This window comes from Perognathus longimembris, chromosome 21, assembly GCF_023159225.1.
Source record: "Perognathus longimembris pacificus isolate PPM17 chromosome 21, ASM2315922v1, whole genome shotgun sequence".
Lineage (NCBI taxonomy): Eukaryota > Metazoa > Chordata > Mammalia > Rodentia > Heteromyidae > Perognathus > Perognathus longimembris.
Genome location: NC_063181.1, coordinates 34095061 through 34109017, shown reverse-complemented (window position 1 = coordinate 34109017; position 13957 = coordinate 34095061).

The following is a 13957-nucleotide window of genomic DNA, read 5'->3' as shown; positions in this document are numbered from 1 at the left end:
CAATCAGACAACGACAGCCAAGAGGGAAACAGTGGGCATCCCTGGAAAGCCACGTAGTTCACGTCCAAGGCAACAGTGCCCCAGCTGTGCTTCATTGAGCCTCTGGGGCAGAGGCTCCAGCCCACCCTGCCTCCTAGGCTACCCCTACCCTCTCCTCAAAAGCTGTAGATCAAAGGGGGAGGCCTCACTGGTCACACACTGGCATGATTGGCCCTGCAGGAATTGGTGAAATGTCAGTCCCTGGCAGGGTGATATCTCCCCCTTACACCCCCGTCTTCTTTTCCCACTCCTTTCCAGAAACAGGGCCTGTGTCTCTACACCTCCGTAGACATATTGATTCTGACAGCTCAAATTAATATGTCACATGCAGCGATCCTCGCTGGCGACAGGCCTTTTGACCCTATCAACACAATCTGCTTCCCTGATTGAAAATCTCTATGCCTCAAATTGATTCAGAGTTTTATAAACATCCTGCAACCACAATCCAAGGAAGTCACCGTGAAAGGCCTGGGAGGCTGGGATTTGCCCTCTGCTAGACCATCCTTGCCAACCAGCTAGCAGCGGGGCAGCACAGACACAAGGGTTAAAAGGAGAGCCTAGCCTGGTAGGCTGTGAGTCCCTGGAATTTCAAAGCTGTCTGTATACACACACACACACACACACACACACACACACACACACACACACACACACAGAGCCAACATCCTAAAATTCAGGTGGGCTAGCCCAATGAGAGGACACCTAATGAAAGACGGAGTGGTCCACGTGACCTTGGGGAAATTCCCTAATATCTCTGAGCATAAGTTTTCTCTTTCTACAACGTGGGTGATTACAGGCACTTAGCATAACTCAACAGAATGCCTATGAGGACAGGTGAGAGGAGGCATTCTGACACACTGGGTTGAAGGATGCTCCGCTGAGGGGAGGAGTACCACGAAACTGGTAAAAAGGAGGTTCCTGCAGACGCTGGGAAATGGCGGTAGGGAGATTCACTGGACTCTCCTCTCGAATTTTGTGTATGGAAATTTCCAAGTCACATTTGTTTAAACACTGTATATCAGGCCAGGAGAGGTGCGTGCGTGTGTGTGTGTGTGTGTGTGTGTGTGTGTGTGTGTGTGTGTGTGTGTACACCCACACACAGAAGGGACAGTTCCCTGGGAAAGGGCAAGCAGGGAAGAAGCAAGACGAGGCAGGCCTGTCGCGGTGGGACGCTCTGTCTGGGGGATGGCTGCCAGGCAGTCCCTGTGACTGCGCCCATCCTAGAGCCTGGCGGTAGTGCCCCGTCCATCTCCCTGCCGAGCACCGCTAGCCATGCAGTGTAGGAGCCAGCTATGTGGCCATGAGGCTTCCAGCACCTTCCATCCTGCCGCTGCCTTCTGTGGAATGCAGCTTCTGGGACTCAGTTACTCCCAGACACTCAGTGGGGAGCGGATGGAGGGGAGCAGTATGTTCATCCTGCTTCATGGGGCACAATGGCTGCTTCTGAAGGCTGACATCTAGGGGCAGCTGTGTCTGACTCCACTTACAAGTTGTCACCGGCTGGGTAGCTTCTGCAGAGCCAGGCCTCCCAGAAGCAGGAAAGGCAGCCTGGTGCTAGCAGAGGTATTCTCCCCACCTTGAAGGTCCAACAGAAGGAACACAGAATTTCCCCCCTACTTCTCCGGGGTCTAAGGGTGACCCCTACTCCCTTGCTACAGTTTGGATCTGGAATATCCCCCAAAATACCAAGTGTTAAAGGCTTGGTTTGCCACCAGCCATCTGCCCCTACCATGAAGTGCTGCCTTGCAACAGACCCCCAAACGACAGGCCCAACCATTCACAGACTAGAACTCCAAAGCTGTGAGCCGAAAGAAATCTGTGCTGTTGATAAGCTGGCTGTATCGGGTATTTTCTCCGTGACGGTCATCTGGCTCTACACCTCTTCTTTTTAAGGGGTTCCATGTTCTCTCCATCCCTGTCCAACCAACCCTTCTAGCACTGTGCCTCCAGGCCTTCTTGGAAGGAAGTCAGGGTAGATGGATGATCCAGGGGATGCTAAGCAAATCTGCCCGCAACAGGACCCCAGACTCCAGCTGGGGCTGCAGGAGTGGCCGTGACCCCTCCGGCCAGGCTGGCAGTCAAAAGTGGCTCCATGCCAGGCTCCCCAAGGCAGATGGTCCATCCACAACCATTCAACCTTCACACTGACCTTGGGAGCTGGAGTTCATTGTTGGCTTCATTTTAGAAGTAGGATGTTGGGGATTTAGCTTGGCCTTAAGGGGGGGAAGGGCAAGGAGGGCTCCCTTAGAGACGCTGCCCTTCCCCCAGCCCTGGGGCTGCGGAAGGTAGTCCCTCCCACCTTCCAGCTTCAACCAGAAGAGAAGCAAGGCAGCCCCCGCCCCTGGGGGTCGAGCACATGTGCAATGGCGGGGGATCCCAGAAACCCAATCCTTGGGGGGCTGGGTCTCCACCCATAGAGGAAGTCCCCTGACATCACTTGAGGGACAACCCTTATGGCCAACCAGTGGCTCCTCTCCTGTGCTCGCCTTTGGAGGTATATCTGTTGGCTCCTCATTTGAATAAAGCAGAACGCCCCTGAGGCTTTCTCCGGGACTTCCACGTGTCCGTGGCTTTTCTTAGAAGGGCATGAGGAGGCTCGTTCGGCCACGTGCACTGAGGCTTACCCGTGTCCCGTCCCTCCATCCTGGGTGCCGCAGGTCAGGCGCCCAGGGGAGAGGGTGGAAAGGGGAACACACTTAAGAGAGAGGAATCTTAGCATCCCTGGACCCAGGAGAGGTGACTCTAGCCCAGCAGTAGGAAGCTGAGGCACTCAAAGAAAGAAAAAAGACACAAGATCCCCCAGAAGGCAAGCGCATAGCAGGGAGCTCACCCCGTGTGACCGGCTCCCGACACTCCGTATACACCCTAGCCGGGACTCCAGTCCAGCACCGCTCAGCCCAGGGCGCCTGCCCGGCCAGGATGTAAACATCCTGGTCTCTGAAACTAGACCAAGAATCCAAACAAAGAGCCTATGTCAACCTTCTTTATATTCTCCATGCTTTCCCTCCCTCTCCCCAAAATAATAATTACTTTTCTAGCCTTGAGCAAGAATGGGCATGTATTAAATATTGACTGAATTGAATTAAATTAAACTTGTCAAAACTACAGTTCCTTTTCCAGGTCATGGTCTTCATGATCACGTGACTCAAGTTTCTGTTGCTGGGACAAACTACTGAAATAATCAACTTGGAAACGGAGGAAAGGTTGCCTTTGGCACACCGTTTCAGAGCTTTTCAGCCCATGATCACTTACCCTCATTGCTTTGGGGCCTGCAATGAAGCAGAGGATCATGGCAGACGTGTGTGGCTGGAGAATGTTATACACCTCGTGCCAGCTGAGAAGCAGAGAGAGAGGAAGAGCCAAGGCCCCCGTAGCCCCTTCCAGGGGATGCCTCCAATGACCTAACTTCCTCCCCCTAGGCCCCACCTTCTAAAGGCTCCACCCCTCCCAATAGCACTCACCGTTGCATGGGGACCAAACCTTTAACCTTGGGCCATTGGAAGACATTTGAGATCCAAACTACAGCAGTCATCATTAGCATCATCTTAGGTAAATATCTCATGTGGCATCTACACTATGCCAAATGCTGGGGGAAATCAAGACATGTATAAGCTCTTGTAGAGCCAAAGCACGTTTCTAGAAAATGTAGACATGTGCCCCATAACACCGTTTCAGTCCACAGGGTCCACGTAACAACGATGGTCTTACAGGATCTAATGGAGATGAAAACTCTCGAAGGTCCAATGGCATCCTAGCCTCAAAGTATCACTGCACAGGGCATTACTCCTGTGCTTGTGGTAGAGCTGCAATGCCTGTAACATGAAAGTATGTTCAGTACATGGTTCTCAATAATGGTAGCAACTATACTGCTATAACTATACTATACTGCTATAACTATAATGGTAGCAATTATACTGCTGGGCTAGGTATTTATTAAACTATGCTTTCCATTATTATTTTAGAGTGCACGCCTTCAAAAGGCTTACTACTAAAGAGTGTGTCACAATGCTGGGTGCCAGAGGCTCACGCCTGTAATCTTAGCTATTCAGGAGGCTGAGATCTAAGGATCATGGTTCAAAGCCAGCCCCAGCAGAAAGTCCCGTGAAACTCTTATCTCCAACTAACCACTCAAAAACTGGAAGTAGCACTGTGGCTCAAGTGGTAGAGCACTAGCCTTGAGCACAAAGAGGCTCAGGGACAATGCCCAGGCTGTGAGTTCAAGCCCCACAACCAACCAAAAACAAAACAAAACAAAAAAAGAGTATGCCATGTTACACGAGCAGCAATTTCACAACTTCATGCATCTCATAGTTGATGTCACCAAGAAACCATACTAAGGCAGGGTACAGTGGCTCGGTCTGTCATCCTGGCTACTGGGAGGAATGGAATTGGAAAGAATGAAGCTCAAGGCCAGCCTGGGCAGAAAAGTGTGAGACTTCATCTCAACATAAACAAAATAGAGAATGGTGATATGCCCCTGTCATTCCAACGAGATGGGAAGCAAAAAACAGGAGACTCGTGGTCCAGATACACACTGAGGAAGAAAGTAGGACCCTATCCCACTTGTCCTGAGTTCAAACCCTAGTACCACCGAGAGAGAGAGACAGAGAGGCAGATCACACCTTCCATCGTCTAAGTTGGTGTACATTCTATAATGTCTTCGGGATAAAATTGCCTGCTGCCATAGTTCTGTCATTAAGCAGCACATGACTGTACTTTAGGGAAGGAAGGAGGGGCAGGAACTTACTGAGAAGCCTGGAAATTTTGTAAGGCCATTCCACACACACACACACATCCCACGCCCATGTACACTCATGAAACATCCACTATTCAGATAAAGTGTGTGGCCATAAATCTACCACAGTGGGGTAAGAGGTTTTTATTTAGCAATTACAGAGTTGTTACTGCACAGCAATGATCAGTCCAATGAGGGAATAAGCTAGACCTGCCCCTCTCCTTTATCTCAAGGCTATGCTGAAATACGAGTCCGAACTAGAGCCAGCCGGCAGCTGCTCAGGTGTGAAGCCTGCGAGACCCACAGTGAAGGGTCTGGCCAGGGAAGAGCCAGACCAGGAGACTCCAGCCAGAGCTGGGTGTGGTGCCCTGCTGGGGTGGGAGGAACTGGGGTATGCACCTGGCAACCCTAAAACAGCAAGGAGTCTGAGCCTCACCCTGGTAGTTCGTACCTGTCATCCTAGATACTCAGAAGCTGAGATCTGAGATCTGATCCAAAGCCAGGCCCAGCAGGAAAGTTTAGGAGATTCTTGTTTCCAACTAATCCCCAAAAAGCTTGAACTGTGGATCAAGTGATAGAGTACCATCCTTGAGCAAAAACGCTAAGGGCCAGCACATAGGCCCTGGGTCCAAGCCCTCCTGCTAGCATGAAAACAAGTTTTTTAATTTTTTTTTTAAAGGAGCAAGGATTCTCCTTTACCTGCTTGATCAGAGTTCAGAGAGTTCAGCCTGCCCCATAAACCAGGAATTAGGACAGCTGGGCAGCATAGGGCCAGAGCATTTGGCCCCTGGAACTTCCTTAGAGAAAGAGACTTAGTATTCAGATAACAGCCAGCCATTCTCTCTGGGAACTGAGGCTGGCTGCCCGTGGTGGTGCAGTTTACACAACACCTGCTCTTCTTTATCTCACACAACTGTCCCAAAGCAATTCGGTGAGGTCAGCTGTCCTTCACCTACGGTCCAGACAAGGAACCGAGAGAGAAGACAGCTTACACAATTGATTGATGGCACAGATTAGATAGAAGTATCTGAAATTGACAGAACAGAAGAGATTCCACAGGTCTGCTTGTGACTTCAGAGAACAAAGAGAAGCTTGGACTGTGCCCTGGTTTGGCAGAGCCCCCAGGAGATGTCCAGTCAGTCAGTGTTCCAGGGCTTTCGAGGGGGGAAGAGCAGGCCCCTGCCCTGGACCTTCTTTACCCCGATTTCCTCTCTGTCCTCCAGGACCAGCAGGGCAGCTGGTCAGTTCAGCATTCTCTCAAATGAACAGCAATGAATCCCGGCCCAGGACGCACTTGCCCAGCTGGGAGGCCCAGTGCTGAGACCCTCTCTTCCCCCCAGGAGATCATGGCTCCTCTCTGGGCTCAGGGGGCACCTCCCCAAGCTAGCCTGAGGTCCCATGTGCCTGCCTCTGCCCCGACCTTGTCACAGGCTCCATAGTCACCAGGATGTGTGAATGTGGCTGTCTTGACTAGTTGTCATCAAGAATCCCCCAAAAAGTCAAAGGTGTTCTATACTCAAGGGTCCACATCCCATCATCCAAGCAAAACTTAAGACTTTGCCACGTTCTGATGGCTCATGTCTGTAATCTTAGCTACTGGTGGGGGAGGGGAGGTAGGAGGTCTGAGGATCAAGGTTCAAAGTTAGCCCAGGCCCAATAGACCATAGGATTCCTGTCTCCAATTAACCAGCAAAAATCTGAAAGTGGAGCTGTGGCTCAAGTGGTAGAGCACCAACCTTGAGCAAAGAAGCTAAACCAGGACAAGTGTTTTGTTTAGAAACCACCTGTTTTTAATCGTGTTTTTATTTTTAATCCTGTTTTCTGTTGTCAAAACAGTCAGACTCCATCCATCCACCAACCTCACTCCCTGACAGTTCCTGACACACAGGCTCCAAGCCACAGAGACACGAAGATCTCAGTCCAGAGCAGCTAACGCAGGTAGTGCCCAACCCTCCCTGCCCAACAGACGTAAGCAAGCAGAAAGAATTTGGGGCTGAGAATCAAAAGTCCTTTCTCACAATCCCAGATGTTGGATCCATGGACAACACAGCCCAGCTCCGTATAACTGCAGAGGAGGTTTTAAAAGCAAATCTATGTGGGGCTGGGGTACAGATCAGAAGTAAAGTGCTTGACTAGCAGGCATGAGACCTTAGTTTTGATCCCCATTGCTGGACACAGAGAAAGACAGAGACATGACACAGACACAGACAGAGAAACAGAGAGACAGGCACAAAGTGACACAGAGAGAGACAGAGAGGACAATAAAGGCTTAAATTCATGCTAAGGTATAAATGATTCCCAGCAGATGCTTTCCTTAGAACTAACTGATGGGAATGTTTCTTACAAGAAAGGAGAAGATCCCTTATCTTGTTGGCTAAGGTGCTTGCGGGGAGAAGGCCTGCACTAGGAGTCTGGGGATAGGAGATCTAGTCACAGCTTTATTGATGTTGTCTGCTAGTTTTTAGGAATGTTGTCCTATCTACTTTAAACCTAATTTAGAGAGCTATAAAATAGGATGATTCATCCAGATGGTTTCTAAGATCCTTTTAAGACCTGGAAAACTATGGTTCCATTATTTCAGTTGTGTCTCCAGCTTATTGTTCACTCTTATTCTTATTATGTCTTAATCTAGCACCCCTGTGCATCACAAATGTGCCTAAAACTTCCATTGTTCAGAGTGTGAGTCAAACAATGCTTCCCCGAGGGTTTAGAAAGCAAGGTTATCGCCACCTGGAGAACCAGCAGCACAGCCTGGACCCCTCCTCCCAGTGGGGCTGAGATACGAGTCATCAGGGGCTCTCATCCTTCTGCCAACATCACAGAGTGGGCGACACAAACCAGGACGGTCACCACGTCGCCAGATGATCACATGTCAGGGAGCCAGCGTGCACAGGTCATCATTGGCCAAGATGTTACTATGTGGCAAATGACTTAGACTTCTTTAGCCTAAGAGCGGAGACTCAGGTCATTATCTAGTTTGATCTCCTCTAAAACTGTGGGAAGCGATCGTTGATCCGCCCCCTTCACCCAGATGGAGAAACTGAGTCCCTGGGAGGAAAAACAGCCATCACTCAAATCAGACTAGCAATTAGTCACATCCTAGGCCCCCCACCATCCCATTGGGCAGGAGGAGATAAATGCTGGAGGGAGAGCTGAGTTGGTAGCCAAGGAGGGAAACTTCCATAGCCCGTGAGCTCTGTCCCCAGCTCCAGGGTTGGCCAGCAAAGCCAGGCTTATGTTGAGTGAATGCAGCTCAGTTCTGCTTGGATTAACTGAGCAAAGCAGACAGAAGGAAGAACAATCTCAGCTTGGGAAGAGGGTGTGGGGGGGGAGAGAAAGAATGACAGACAGTCTGATAGAGAAACAGAGAAGGAAGGGAAGGAAGGAAGGAAGGAGGTAAGAAGGAGGGAGGAGAGGAGGACGGGAAGGAGGGGAAGAATAAAGAAAGTTGATTTAATAATAGGGTAATTGCCCTGCTTAGGATTACACTCTGCCAGCATTTCACTAAACTTTATGACACCTGATGACAAGTTAATAAGCCAGATACCTCACTGTGTTAAACAGATGCCCCAGCCTCCTGGCTCAGGGAGGTAACCTCCATCCACCCCAGCCAAAAAAAGACCTAGCAAGGTGTGGGGGGAGGGAGCCCAGAAGGTGGGGAAACTGGTTATTTCAGTTGTCAAAATGGCCCCAGTAATAAATCACCATTAATAATACTGCCATCTATCAAAGAGGAGCCCTGGTTGCCAGGGCCTTTGAAGTAGCAGCACCTATAATTTCCCACCTATAAAAGGCACCTTTGTGTATGTGTCATACTCAAGGAGCTGACGCGGGCGAGACAAGTTCAGAACTTCACCACGCCCAGCCCGACAGCAAGCTGCGCGCACGCGCACTGCCCACCGGGCCTCCTCCACCCTAGCCTGGGCCAGACCTCTCTCTACTCTCCGCAGGCTGCAGGGCTCTGTCACCTGGTAGGCCTGTTACCCAGGTCGTCTCCCCAGGGGACTGAGGAATGACACCTTCCAGCTACCTCTCAACACCAATCCCCACCGAGGAAACTCCTGGGAGACAGCTCCTGTCCCTGGAAGGATGGGCCTTCTCACAGATCTCCTCTCTCCAAACGCTCCCCCAAACATAACTTGGTGCTCACAGTCCTATTCTGCCCACCTCTCCTTCCCCTGGAGCTGGACTCTAAAGCCAGAGTGGAAAGGGAGGCCGTCCAGGAAGACAAAGGGAGCCTGTATCAGTACCTACAGCTGCTACAACAAAGACCACAGGCTCAGAGGCTTAAATAGTGCGTGCTTATTTTCTCACAGACCCAAAGGCTTAACATCCCACATGAAGGTATGTTGAAACCCCTCTCTTGGGTTTGTAGTCAGCCACCTGTGTCTCCGCACGTCCTTCCTTCTGTGTGTATCTAGCCTAACCTCCTCTTCTTATAAAGACATAAGTCTTTGGGGATCAAGGCTCACACTAAGGACCTCAGTTTACCTTGGTTACCTCTTAAAGTCATATTTAAAATACTGAAAGCAGGGCAACACAATCCAGTCCCTAAAAATGTCTTAAAGCTCAGCCCAGGAGGAGCCTTGGTCAGATAAAATAAAGTCAGCTGATGACATTGAAACTTCCATTTCCTGAAACTGGGATGAATCTTTCAGATAATTGCACCCAGTCCTCTAATCTCCATTGTACCTTCAGGGTGACCTGTGTCTAGATTAAATAGACCTATCGTGGTCTGTGAATAGCTCTCCCTTCCTTATAGATTCCTTCCCTTCTGTTGGCTTCCATTTCATTGTGGATCAAATTATTTCTACAGTCATTTCCTTCACTTGCATATCCTACCCAAGACCTTAGAAGGAACCCCTGAGGTCCGACTTGCTGGTGAAGTCCCTTTGACTGAATCAAGAATCTGAAGGTATTGCTAAACGGACATTTACTGAGGACATATTATGTCCCCAGCACTACCGTAAGGACTAGTCCTATGTCATCTAGACATCTATCAGGTAGATACAAAGGAGGAAGCTTTCAGGAAATTTGCTCAAGGTCAACAGCTACCAAGGGACAGATCTGGCTGGAACCCAAGTCTTAGTGACTGGAAGTCCTAGAAGTCCGTTCCCTTTGCTGTCTGCCACCTCCTCCGTGTGTGGATGAGAAACAAGCAAAGTTTGAGGTGCCGCCCGTGTCTCTGAGAACCCGGCATTGCTGCTGGGAGTTAAGGACTAGGTTTTATCACTTTATGGGGGATTTAAAGCTACTTTTATCTATGGGGCATTGTTCTAAACTCATAGCCATATACTTTTATGTGCTTAAGTGCATGTGCTGTCTGTTGCTAGCGATACTTGTGTGAATTGTGACATCTCAGCCTTGACTCCTGGATCCCATACTAAGCCCAGGGTCCCTCTCTGCACACGCTTCCCTCCATCTTTCCCCTTCTCTGGGCTTCCCTTTCCTCCTGGGTCAAATCATCTCTGTAGTCATGTCTTTCACTTGTACTCTTGATGCTTCGGGAAGCCCGGTGGGAAGCGAATCCTCAGAGTTTGTCTAAATGCCCCATCCTCCATAGTCAAAGTCAGCCCGGCAGCCACCCGAGTCCTGGCGCCCGCGGGTTGCTCCTTGGCCTTCCGCTCAGGCTCTCCCGGGCTCCCGCTGGCCAGCTGCTTCCCCAACGCTCTGCCTTCCGCTCACTTTCTCCACCAGCCTTCGTGGCTGCCAGTTACATAGTGCCAGAGACACCTAAAACTCACGCAGGCGTTGGCTCTGAGACCATGAGGTTGACAGGGTGGTTCCTCCCCCTCGTGTCAACGGCAACCACCTGCTCCTGAGGCGCGGATGCTACACTGTGGATTGGAACTGGGGGGGGGGGGGGGTGATTGCATGGTTGACCTCTAATGTCTTTCAAGCTCCCAGACCTGTTTCTCCTGTAAATGGCAGAGCGGAGAAGCGTCGAGGATTTCTGAGGATCATTGAAGCTTCGAGTTTCCATCTCCTAGCTTCGCCCCCCCCCCCAAAAAAAACACCATACACCATGCAGTGTCTTCTGGGTGGACACACAAACACACACACCGTACCCCTCCACACCTCTCTCTGGAACCCACCCTCCATCTCCCCCCTCCATCACCAATAAGCTCTCAGGCCTCTGAGCAGCTCCAGGATTAGACTGGCCTTTGGGGACTCTCAGAAGACAGCTTGTTGGCAGAGATGGCAGTGGGTGGAGGGAAGCACATTTTTTCTTTGAGGCCCAAAGGGTTGTCAACCCCCTTCAGTTGCCCTGGGGCCTGACAGTCACCAAGAGATTTACGACCTGAACAGCTTTGATCCCAGCCCCTGATAAACAGGAGCGGCCTAGCCTTGAGCCCTAGGAGAAGATTTAGTGATGGAATGCAGCTTCCTAGAAAAGGGAGCACAGGAGGGGGGCCCAGGGGCAGAGACACCCCTTGCCCTCTCCTGCAGACCTCTGGAACCAAAAGCCACCCTGCTGGAAGACGTGAGAAGGCCCTGTCAAAGATTAATCCAGAAGAAGAGTGGAGAGTATGGAAGGAGCCCCTGAAATTCCCTCATTCTGCTCACTTATTCTTCCAAATAATGTTCTCCATACTTCGCTACGCTGTAGAGTAAGATAGGGCAGGAGGGGAAAAGTCAGGGAAGACCTGATGTGGGAATGGCGGTCACCAGCAGCCCTGCCTTTTGCTGTCTGTGTTCTTGTTGATTCCATGGCTCTGCGGGATGAGGGGGAGGCTAATTGCCCGACTCTGTTTCCTTGCCATCTCCTTTCAGAAGGGACAGAAGGCCAGGAGAGTGTCCCCATGTGGTCACGAAAACCACACGTCTCTTCCCCTTGCCCTCAACTCGGCCCCTGTGCTGGCAAAGATCCACACACCCGCAGGGAGCACCCCCAGCCCTGCTGATGACTGAAAAGTGATCCCAGAGGGCCCGTCCCCAGCTGGATGCCACCGTGGACTGCTTGTCTACAGCCTAAACTCTGAGCTACCTCTACGAAAGTCTCCCTTGCTCCAGCAGCCTCAAAGCAAGTCAGACAGGCCGGGTCTCTGCCCCCTGGGGTCCAGAGAGAGACACAGAGCTCCGACAACACAGGTGTGATTAGATACCCTAATAAACTTGTAGCTATTTATCGTGTCCAACCAGCCTGTCTGTGGCTGGTGCGTGCAGGAATAAATACATATTTGCTGAGCACCAAATTGGGTCTAATGACCCTGGCCTGTCTCACAGGGTCATCTTGAGAAATGGCTAGTGTCAGACAATGATCATGAGCAGCTGTTCTCCATTTGCACTCAACAAGAGAAAAGGGCCTTAAATTACAGCAGGAGGGATTAAGGTTAAACATTAAGAATAGCTTCCTGGCTAAGAGGCCTGTAAAAAAGGAGCGTTACCGAGGGATGTCTGTAGACATTCCTTTTCCAGTGAGACTTTAAAGAGGAGAAGGCTGGTAATCCGCCTCAAGGTTTTATTGGAACTTTATAGGTCATCTGCTTCATCTTCCTGAAGTCAGGGCCTTGGAGAACACACCCCACCCAAGGCCTTCTGGACACCAAATGACTCGGACAGTTTCTACCCCTGACAATTCTGGAAAAGAAAAATCCAGAGCCATTGGCAAGGCTGCCCTAAAGAACCACCTTTTGAGCTTTTGCTGGGAGTAGCCAACTAAAACAATAAAAGGGGAAATGTGACCAGGAGCAGTAGCTCATTCCTATAATTCCCAACTACTTGCAAAGACCAGAAAGACTGAAGTTCAAGGTCAGCTTAGGCAAAAAGTTACCAAGACCTCTTCTCAACCTACAAGTCAAGTGTGGTCGTAGATAGCTATAATCACAGCTGCCTGGGTGAGGTTAAGAGGCTCAAGGTCCAGAGAGCCCACATAAAAAGCAACTCCTCAAAAAAAATTAATTTAGGGGCTGGGGATATAGCCTAGTGGCAAGAGTGCCTGCCTCGGATACACGAGGCCCTAGGTTCGATTCCCCAGCACCACATACACAGAAAACGGCCAGAAGCGGCGCTGTGGCTCAAGTGGCAGAGTGCTAGCCTTGAGCGGGAAGAAGCCAGGGACAGTGCTCAGGCCCTGAGTCCAAGGCCCAGGACAGGCCAAAAAAAAAAAAAATTAAAAAAAATTTAATTTAGTTTAAATTTATATATATATATATATATATATATATATATATGTAGCAAAGCAAAGAAGACTGGAGAGATGTGGCTCAAGTGGTAAGAGTGTGTACCCAACAAGCACAAAGTTATGAGTTCAAACACTTGCATTGCCCCCAGATGAGGAGTTGAGAGGGAGTTCTCTTAGCATCTCATTTTCTACACCATTTCAGATGCTTGAGAGCCATGTGTGACCCACTTTCTAGATGTCTCAGAGCAGGAGCGTCTCACCAAGGCAGATATTTTAGCAAGGATTTATTTTGTTTTTCAGAGGTTTGGGATTTTTATTTATTTTTTATTATCTTTAGTTGAACAAAGGGATTTCCGTTCAACGTATCCATTTATTAGTACAATGTAATTTACTTTAGTATAACAAGATAAAGTAGGGGGAAAAAATGGAGTGGAGAGAAACGTGCTGTGGTCCCCACACAGGAAATGGAGTAAAGACTCAAAATGGTGGTTTTTAACCTGTGGCCTCTGTATTTCCTCAGCTGGGAGAAGACACTCGTTCATGTTGTATTATAACCCTAATGATGCACTAGACAGTGGTGGCTAAAATGAGTACTGTTTATACCCTAACACATGGAGATGCATTTAGGCCTATCCAAAACACAGAAAGAGTAGGTGAGTGTTAGGACATCCTTCTCCCAAACATGCCTCTCCATCTTCCATCCCTCTCCCCGTTCAGGGAGCCTTGCAAGCTTCCCATCGTCTCAAAGGTAAAGGCAGATGCCTTGCCCACCCTGTTCCTGTAACTTCTAAAAGTAGGTGATGGAAAGAAGCTAGTTGCTCTAGCCTGACTGTTTTGTTGTTTTGCTTTGGTTTGGGTTACTTCCTGGTTCTAACATCTGAGTATGACCTTCTTAATGTTTATTAATTTAATTTCCCTGGCTCTTATTTATTCTCTCAGTGCCACACAAAAGGAGGAGAAAGAGAGGGAGAAGGAGGAGGAGGAGGAAGGAGAGGAGAAGGAAGAAAATGAGAGAAAGGAGGAAGAGGAGGAGGAGGTGAAGAAGAATGTAATTTCCA